Consider the following 10,482-nt stretch of genomic DNA (forward strand, 5'->3'; position numbering starts at 1 on the left):
TGGTTCCCTTATAATCAAATGCGATATATTTATGGCTTTAATAACTATCAATGTTGAAAGAGTTAAATTGCTTCTCACTGTTGTTTTAATAGACTGAAGTGTTAATGTCCTTAGTTACTTCTAGTTTTCCCCAAAGAAAAGTTGTCTTTGCTTGTACTTCCATCTATCACCACTAGTGTCAATTTTTCCCAACTCTCAGTCCTATCTCTAATCCCTAACTTTCAAACTTTTGATGATAAAAAATACACCTATAATTACCTTGATCTCCCTGCTGGGAACTGTAACTATAGATACTCAATCACCCTCAATCTTCTCTTATCATTCAGCAACACATACTTTCTCAATGCATCTGCTCCTAACAGATCTAAACTCCTACCATATCTTCCCACTAAACTTTAAAATGTCCTTCACTACTGTTCTCTCTCTCTTACTACTAACTTTGAAACTTAGCTTACTGTCTTAGAGTTCCTTCAACCTAGTTCTCCTAACTTATTTTAATCTAATCTTTTCCTCCTAACCTTTAAAAACCTTTTCCACTGATTTATTCACAAAATCCCTTTCCCACCAAATTTTTAAAATATGTGATTGGGAAAGGCCCCACCTGCTTCTGACTTTTTTTACACACAGACTTGGCAAACGACTAAACACCTTTTAGCCTAGCCTGAAATCTCTTGGTGTAAGAATGTAACCCAGAATAACAGTCACCCCTTTTAACTTTATTTTCAGACAGATTGTCTAATAGGCAATCTAATAGATTATCCTCCTTCCTATGATATTATCTTTTTAAGCAAATATGATTCCCAAAAACCCTACTTTTTAAAATCCTCTACCAGACAGCCGTCTAGTGTACATCTTATTGTACAGTTCAATTTACACAATGCATCTCTTTCCAATAATGCAATAGGTATATGCTCTAATATTAGTATCTTAAGAGTAATTAACTGTTTTACTACCTCAAATCCCTATCCTAATTAGTTAATTTTACATAGTGATATGTTTAACCTCTTTAGGCTGAACACAGATACGTTTTTACACTATTCACTATCACTTCTCATAGTCCTCTGGTTTTACTTCAATTGTTAGATATTTTCTTCTAGGCACTCTAGAATCTTTACTTGCTCCTTTATCTTCCTCTGTTGTTTTCTCCTGGCGCATTTCCATCACAGGTAAAGTACCCAATCTGTCCACAATTATAACAGTCTTCTGAAAGTTGCTGGAAGTGTATCTGAAATCTTCCTCCTCCTTCTAAGCCTTCTCGTCCTCTTCCTCTCCAATTCTGTGTCTGTCCAGAAACTGGCTGTGGATATGAAACATCTGGTACCCCCCTTGGCTGGTACAATTGCATTTGATATTGTTCAGTTGAAGCTGTAACAGTGATTGTTGATTTGGTTCACTCTGATTCTTCATAACCAAAGCTTCTCTTCTCCTTCTTCTTCTCCAATTCTTGGGATCCTTTTCTCAGCAGTTTCTCCTCTTCTGTATCTTCAGCTGTTAACATATCAGGATTCTTCAAAAGCTTATATTCTAAGTTCTGTCCTCAAAATATCATCTTCCATCATCTTCTTACTTCTCTTCTGTGCCAGTCCTTTCTGCTTGTCCTCTATCTATTATTCGTCTTCATCTCTGATGCAACAATCACCCTCCTGGATGATCACTGGAAGCTGAGGATAAACATCCCTAAGCTCTCCTTCCCTTAGCCTTATCTCTATAGCTTTGTTTATCTTATCGCTGGAATCTTTTATCAGTTTTTGTTTGAGATTTGTTTCATTTGCCGGATAACCTAGCAATACTCTTAACTAAAGGATTACCATTTTGTACTATATCAATCGGTGTAATCACCTTCATCTAGCCTTGATGTCGTTTTTCCCCATTGTAACTACTCTTTTATATTCCTTTATTATGAATTATCTTATTTTAGACTGTATAGCCTATGGCTTCCCCCCTCTAATTATTAATATAAACCTAACAACTCCCAATATAAACCTAACAACTTATTTTTTTAAATAAATCAATTAAAAATCATGAATAATTAAAACCAATTTTTATTCCTATATCCTATGTCACCAATTTATCAATTAGTGGTGGCTATCTTACCACAACCCATCAACTGCAAATGTAAGTTAGTCAACTTCAAAGCAATCCCCATAAACAAACCTTCTAACCTTACAACCCTTTGATTTTTATAAATTCCATTGTTTAATATGCACCCAAGTATCTTAATTGCAGAATAATATCAGTACCTGATTTCCAACCGAACTGTAATCCAGCCCAGTGATGCACAGAGACTCCAAAATGCAAATTTTATTCAAATCAGTATTTGCCAAGCCTATGTGAAATTGTCATACCACATATTTTGTAAGGGATGATTTTGTGAACTAGCCTGATATCTGATCCTCTGCCTCTGCCGCGTCACGTGATGTCACGTCAGCACTTCCTGTATCTCCTCTCTCTCTCCTGTCTCTCATATGACAAGGGAACAAAGACACAGAAACAGATTTTAGTAGTTAATGCAATCACTGAGTTATTTCAACCATATTCAATATTCGTTCGTTCTACATTATTCACTCTAAGACTAAACTCAGAACTAAATAGATCGCTCAAAAACATTTTTATTTTATTTTAATCCGTCATTTAATGTAATTCATTATACTCCGTCAACATATCTCTCTCATTTATCAATTCAATAGGTCACAAAACAAGTTTCATCTTTAACCAAGCGCCGATGTAACAACTAGAAGATTCGTGTTAAAATCTCTGTCTGTGTGTTTCTCCGTCTCCCTGCAGCCCCCAACAGAAATATGACACTTTACCCACAATGCCGTTTTGTAGTTTTACTATACCCTCGTGTTGTAGTTTAGTGCCGTAAAACAAAACGTGTCCTAATCTCGTGCCATAAACTCCCCCTTTCTGTAGTGTAGTGTCGCAAAATTAAACGCATGCGCAAATGCATTCAATGATACGATTCCCGGACAATAGAACGATAGCATTACGCTACAGCTTCACTATTTTATACCCTATACTCACACAATTACACATAACAGAGCTCACATTTGCGTAGAACTTTAAATTCTACACACACATACATATTTTAAGAGGCTTAGTCCATCGCAATGGGACCTCTAAGGATACATTAGCATGTAGCACAGAACACAATTAGCATTTAGCATTAGCCGCCATATACCATGTAGCATGAAACACACTCCCATTTAGTATTAACCTTAGCCTTTAGCTAACTGCGGCCTACCACGCCCTAAGTAACCTTGCATTGTGCCCAAATCATTATCCATATCTCCGCCTAACTTTATGCTGCCTTGAGTTCTGGATAATTATATGAGCGGTTACCCCAAACGAATAATCCGTCAACTATAAGATGAGCATAACATACAATATCATCGTCCAGCTCATGGTTCCCAGAACCAACCTGACCCCACACCTAGCGCGTTGCCAGGATTTTATGGCCGACTCATAATAAGTCGCCTCGTTTTGAGGTCTTTCCAGATTCACAATGCCCTAATTGCATACGTATTCCTGACTTCATTCTGCCAATATCTGCCGTTAATATCTCTACCATCGATTGCTCTAAAATTCCAAGCCTACCCTCCCCCTTGTTGCCCTGTCTACCAGTGCAACAATTGATAATGATTAGCCAGACCCCCAGTAATCAGCAATAACTCCACGAGGCACGGTCGTATGGTACACCTCTCCAGTGTACACAAGCAGTATCAAAACTAACAATCTCACAAAGCTTGTGAGGAAAAAACTCACCCTTGTCCGGTCATGACTTCAGACCGAGTTAGCTTGAGTTAGCTTGGCGGCTACAAATGAACAAAGGAGAACTGCAGACCAGCCCCACGTTGGGCGCCATTTGTCGTATCGGGTGAATGGTGGCCATTATTGCTGTCAACAAAGAGTCCGCTCAAGCTGCACCGTGTTAGAGGCTTTTATTAAAATCACGAGGTTACAGCATAAGTTACAGACCCGCGGTGTCCGGAGAACGGCGTCCCAGATTGCCATGGCCGTTCTGCCCTTTCTGTAGTCTAGCCCCTATTTATAAACAATGCAAAAAGATGCTCCCTCTTCTGGCCAATCACCAGTCTCCCCTGTCTACAACACACTTCCTGTCTGTTGTATGTGACGTTACACTAAAACATTCCCTTTTGATACTAACATAAACAACATTCCATTTCTTCATGAAAAACATTTAACAAAGACATAATCTTCATATACGATACTACATTTTACAAAAATCATCTATCTAAAAGATCATGTTACGTATTATGACATGGCATATTATGCTATAATAGCCTAGATTCACTGACAAATGCTCCATCTTGTGCTGAACTGTCCCCTTAAAAAGAACACAACCACCTACATATTAAAAGATTCTTCTTTAGTTCATATTATGCTTGTGTTACCAATAGGCCTAACTAGATTGAATAAATGTTCCCTACTGGTAGCTTCAACTTAAAGAATTGTAGTAGGCTAAGCAAATTTTATTGGCAGTCTAGTTGATTAAACTTTTGTCAAGAGTCATCAAATATAATTTCGTTATCATGGAAGAAATTAACAACATTGATAAATGAATGCACATACATTCTTATGGAATTGTTTTGAAAAGCTTACCTAATGTTGGTATGCAATTCGCCCCCTATGTCTTCAGTGCTGCCTATCTGTCAGAGATGTGATTGAAATAAAGTGATGCACACTTGCCTGTCAACTAATACTTGGCTGCCTGCTACTGCAACAAAAAATAAGTTGGCTTGCTTTAGGTAAATGCAGTTCTTGAGAGAACCGCATATTCTGAAAGGAATAGAACCAAAGATATAGGTTTAGAAACTCTGTGATATAACTATTGCTCTAGAACTACAACTCCCTTGTGCGGAGTGGGGTAGTAAAAAGCGCTGTCACTCACTGCGGCTGTTGAGATTGGTTGACTTGTTGTAAACTAAAGCACATTAGGAAGGAGGCATTTCGGACTACAGTTTGTCTATTTTCTTTAGGCTACTGTGTAATCAGGCTGTATTTCATATGAAACCTACTGAACTCACAGATGGATATTTGGAACGTTTGCGCAACTGTGCTGGGAAGAGCGGACGTGTCCATGAGCGTGCGCTTTGACCTATCATATTATATAGCTCATTTATCAATAGATCATTCTTTTGCAAATTCTGTTACTTGTATACATCTTTAAACAACCACAATAATTAAATAAAATAATGTGGTAAACAGTGCTAGGTCTCTGCTGACTCATAGTAATAGTCATGTTTTATTTTAATCGAATTTTAAGTTGAAATCAAGTATCAAGGCATGTGATTTGTTTGAAGTTTTGTTGGAGAATGCGAGTTGAGTTTATTGAAGTATTCACTATAAAGAATGTCACTACCACTGCTGAGTCCACTGAAAGCCTTGTTGCACTGCCATCTAGTGTTTTAGGTGAATCTCAAACCAACCTCACTTTATCACTAAGTCATCATGGCCCTATCTAAGTGGGTGCAGTCAACACCCTGAAGACCAGTTGTGGAAAAAGTACCCAATTGTCATACTTGAGTAAAAGTAAAGATACCTTAATAGAAAATTACTAATGTAAAAGTGAAAGTCATCCAGTAAAATACTACTTGAGTAAAAGTCTAAAAGTATTTGGTTTGAAATATACTTAAGTATCAAAAGTAAATGTAATTCCTAAAATATACACTACCGGTCAAACGTTTTAGAACAGCTACTCATTCAAGGGTTTTTCTTTATTTTTTACTATTTTCTACATTGTATAATAATAGTTAAGTCATCAAAACTATGAAATAACACACATGGAATCATGTAGTAATCAAACAAATGTTAAACAAATCAAAATATATTTTATATTTAGATTATTCAAATAGCCACTCTTTGCCTTGATGACAGCTTTGCACACTCTTGGCATTCTCTCAACCAGCTTCACCTGGAATGCTTTTCCAACAGTCTTGAAGGAGTTCCCACAAATGCTAAGCACTTGTTGGCTGCTTTTCCTTCACTCTGCGGTCCGACTCATCCCAAACCATCTCAATTTGATTGAGGTCGGGGGATTGTGGAGGCCAGGTCATCTGATGCAGCACTCCATCACTCTACTTCTTGGTAAAATAGCCCTTACACAGCCTGGAGGTGTGTTGGGTCATTGTCCTATTGAAAAACAAATGATAGTCCCACTAAGTCCAAACCAGATGGGGATGGTGTATTGCTGCAGAATGCTGTGGTAGCCATGCTGGTTAAGTGTGCCTTGAATTCTAAATAAATCACAGTGTCAACAGCAAAGCACCCCCACACCATAACAACTCCTCCATGCTTTACGGTGGGAAATACACATGCAGAGATTATCAGTCTCACAAAGACACGGCGGTTGTAACCAAAAATCTCCAATTTGGACTCCAGACCAAAGGACATATCTCCACTGGTATAATGTCCATTGCTCGTGTTTCTTGGCCCAAGTAAGTCTCTTCTTATTGGTGTCCTTTAGCAGTGGTTTCTTTGCAGCAATTTGACCATGAAGGCCTGACTCAGTCTCCTCTGAACAGTTGATGTTGATGTGTCTGTTACTTGAACTCTGTGAAGCATTTATTTGGGCTGCAATTTCTGAGGCTGGTAACTGTAATGAACTTATTCTCTGCTGCAGAGGTAACTCTGGGTCTTCCATTCCTGTGGCGGTCCTCATGAGAGCCAGTTTCATCATAGCGCTTGATGGTTTTTGCGACTGCACTTGAAGAAACTTTCAAACTTCTTGAAATTTTCCGTATTGACTGACCTTCATGTCTTAAAGTAATGATGGACTGTCATTTCTCTTTGCTTATTTGAGCTCTTCTTGCTATAATATGGACCCCCCCACCTTGTCACAACACAACTGATTGGCTCAAACGCATTAAGAAGGAAAGAAATTCCACAAATTAACTTTTAAAAAGGCACACCTGTTAATTGAAATGCATTCCAGGTGACTACCTCATGAAGCTGGTTGAGAGAATGCCAAGAGTGTGCAAAGCTGTCATCAAGGCAAATGGTGGTTATTTGAAGAATTTGAAATATAAAATATATTTTGATTTGTTAAACACTTTTTTTGGTTACAACATGATTCCATATGTGTTATTTCATAGTTTTGATGTCTTCACTATTATTCTACAATGTAAAATAAAGAAAAACCCTTGAATGAGTAGGTGTTTTAAAACCCTTGACGTGTAGTGTACTTAAGTATCAAAAGTAAAAGTATAAATAATTTCACATTTCTTATATTAAACAAATCATACGGCACCATTTATTATAATTATTTTAAAGAATTTAATTTACAGATAGCCAGGGGCACGCTCCAACACTCAGACATAATTTACAAACGAAGCATGTGTTTGGTGAGTCTGCCAGATCAGAGGCAGCAGGGATGACCAGGAATGTTCTCTTGATAAGTGTGTGAATTAGACTCTTTTCCTGTCCTGCTAAGCATTCAAAATCTAACCAGTACTTTTGCGTGTCAGGGAAAATGTATGGTGTAAAAAGTACATTATTTTCTTTAGGAGTAAAGTAAAAGTTGTCAAAAATATAAATCGTAAAGTACAGATACCCCAAAAAACTACTTAAGTTGTACTTTCAAGTATTTTTACTTAAGTACTTTACACCACTGCCGAAGTCCACCAAACCCAAGCTTAACTTTGGAGAGATTGTTTGTGTTCAAGTGAAGTTACTTACTATCAATCACAGCATATTAGACAACCATTATATTCCCTGATTTATCTAACATGTATACAAGTAAATACAGTACTTTACAGATCTACCGTGTCAGGATCCACTCAATGTAAAAGATTGTATTGTGTACAAAACATTAGAAACACCTGCTCTTTCCAAGACAGACTGACCAGGTGAAAGCTATGATATCTTATTGTTGTCACTTTTTAAATCCACTTCAATTAGTGTCGATGGAAGGGGAGGAGACAGGTTGAAGAAGGATTTGTAAGCCTTGAGACATGGATTGTGTGTGTGCCATTGAGGGTGAATGGGCAAGACAAAAGATGAAGTGCCTTTTGAATGTTGTTTTGTAGTATGTGCCAGGCGCACCAGTTTGAGTGTGTCAAGAACTGCAATGGTGCAGTGTTTTTCATGCTCAACAGTTTCCAGTATGTATCAAGAATGGTCCACCAGTCAAAAGGACATCCAGCCAACTTGACACACCTGTGGGAAGCATTGGAGTCAACATTGGCCAGCATCCCTGTGGAATGCTTTCGACACCTTGTAGAGTCCATGCCCCGATGAATTGAGGCTGTTCTGAGGGCAAAAGGGGTGCAACCCAATATTAGGAAGGTGTTCCTAATGTTTTGTACACTCAGTGTATATTTAATATAGGGTTCTGTAATGGTGGCTATTGACTTATACTGAACAAAAATATAAACGCAACATGCAACAATTTCAATTTTACTGAGTCACAGTTCATATAAGGAAATCAGTCAATTGAAATAAATTAATTAGGCCCTAATCTATGGATTTCACGACTGGGCAGGGGTGCAGCCATGGGTGGGCCTGGCTCCCCAGTGGGTGGGCCTATGTCCTCCCAGGCCCACCCATGGCTGCACCCCTGCCCAGCCAATCAGAATGAGTTTATCCCCACCAAAAGGGCTTTATTACAGACAGAAATATTCCTCAGCTGTCCGGGTGGCTGGTCTCAGACGATCCCACAGGTGAAGAAGCCTGATGTGGAGGTCCTGGGCTGGCGTGGTTACACGTGGTCTGCGATTGTGAGGTCGGTTGGACGTACTGCCAAATTCTCTAAAATGACGGAGGCGGTTTATGGTAGAGAAATTAACATATCTCCACACGCTGGTATCTTTGGCGGCCTCCTGGGACTCATTATACACTAAAAGGTGCTATCTAGAACCTCAAAGGGTTCTTCGGCTGTTGCCATAGGAGAACCCTTTGAAGAACCCTTTACGGTTCCAGGTAGAATCATTTTGAGTTCAATGTAGAACCTTTGACACAGAGGGTTTTACATGGAACCCAAAATAAGTCTACCTGGAACCAAAAAGGGTTCTACTCGGAACCAAAAAGGTTTCTCCTATGGAGACAGCCGAAAAACCCTTTTGGAACCTTTTTTTCTAAGAGTGTACCTTAACATTAATCCCGACCACCACCCTTCTGATTCCATTCTCAGTAACAGGAAAAACAATTCCATGCTATTCCAATAATCTTTAGGAGCAAAACTGGTACACAGTCTTTGTAACAGAAGGGTTTTGTATTTAGTCCCTCTTCCTTTTATTTCAATTATCTGTGCCTTCTTGTCTATGTCCTCCCATAGTCTTCTGACCTGAATGTTGACATGGATTATTTGTTGTAGTCTGCACATTACACTCTAGAATGGCCAGTAGATTTCCCCACTTCTCTTTCTACGAGTTGTCGTTTTTAAGACTGTGTAATAATAAGTTGGGTCAGCTGCGTTACCTCCATCTCAGCAGTGCTCCAAGATTAGATAATGATGACATTTGGGTAGCTACTGCTATTAGTTTCATGATGACATTCGGGTAGCTACTGCTATTAGTTTCATGATGACATTAGGGTAGCTACTGCTATTAGTTTCATGATGACATTCGGGTAGCTACTGCTATTAGTTTCATGATGACATTCGGGTAGCTACTGCTATTAGTTTCATGATGACATTAGGGTAGCTACTGCTATTAGTTTCATGATGACATTAGAGTAGCTACTGCTATTAGTTTCATGATGACATTCGGGTAGCTACTGCTATTAGTTTCATGATGACATTAGGGTAGCTACTGCTATTAGTTTCATGATGATATTAGGGTAGCTAGCGTAGAATCCCGTATTATCGGCATATTCAACAGCGTTTAAGAAATATATTACCTTCAACAGTGTTATCTTGTGATCAAGCCTTCAATGTTTTGTGATTATTGGTGTTGTAAAAATGTTAGCTAACGGTTTAGCAATTAGCAAGTTTGACATTTCATTTGAAATATTACTGTTATCTGCTTTTGATAAGCGGTTTAGCAAAAAAATACGTCCCGTATTATCTGTATACGGCCCCCAGTTATTGGGCACCTTACTATTTTGTTCAATTACAAGATATATCAGTTTAATTTTGTTGAAAAAAGAGACACCAACCCCGTACCCGAAGTGTTTACTAGATAGTTGACTAGTTGGCTAGTCTTCCGGTAAAAAAAAATGATTTGCCTGTCAACTTTTCATTGCGTAGCCCGGTGCGCCCTCTTGTGGACTCTTAAAAAATGGATCTTCACCAACATTTTCAGTGTTGTAACCAAATGAAATATGAGTATTAATAATTTACATCAAATACACTTTAATTTCAGTTATGTGCATTAACATAAAACAATGAAAACACTGTTGGAGTTTGTGTTGCAGAGGTGCACTTGGAAAGTAAAGGAAGAAATACACAAGATGGGTTCAATAATATTCAACAATATATATTATAATATTACAATATTTTAGACTTATTTTTTTTAACAAATA

Source organism: Coregonus clupeaformis, chromosome 10 (assembly GCF_020615455.1).
Source record: "Coregonus clupeaformis isolate EN_2021a chromosome 10, ASM2061545v1, whole genome shotgun sequence".
Classification (NCBI taxonomy): domain Eukaryota; kingdom Metazoa; phylum Chordata; class Actinopteri; order Salmoniformes; family Salmonidae; genus Coregonus; species Coregonus clupeaformis.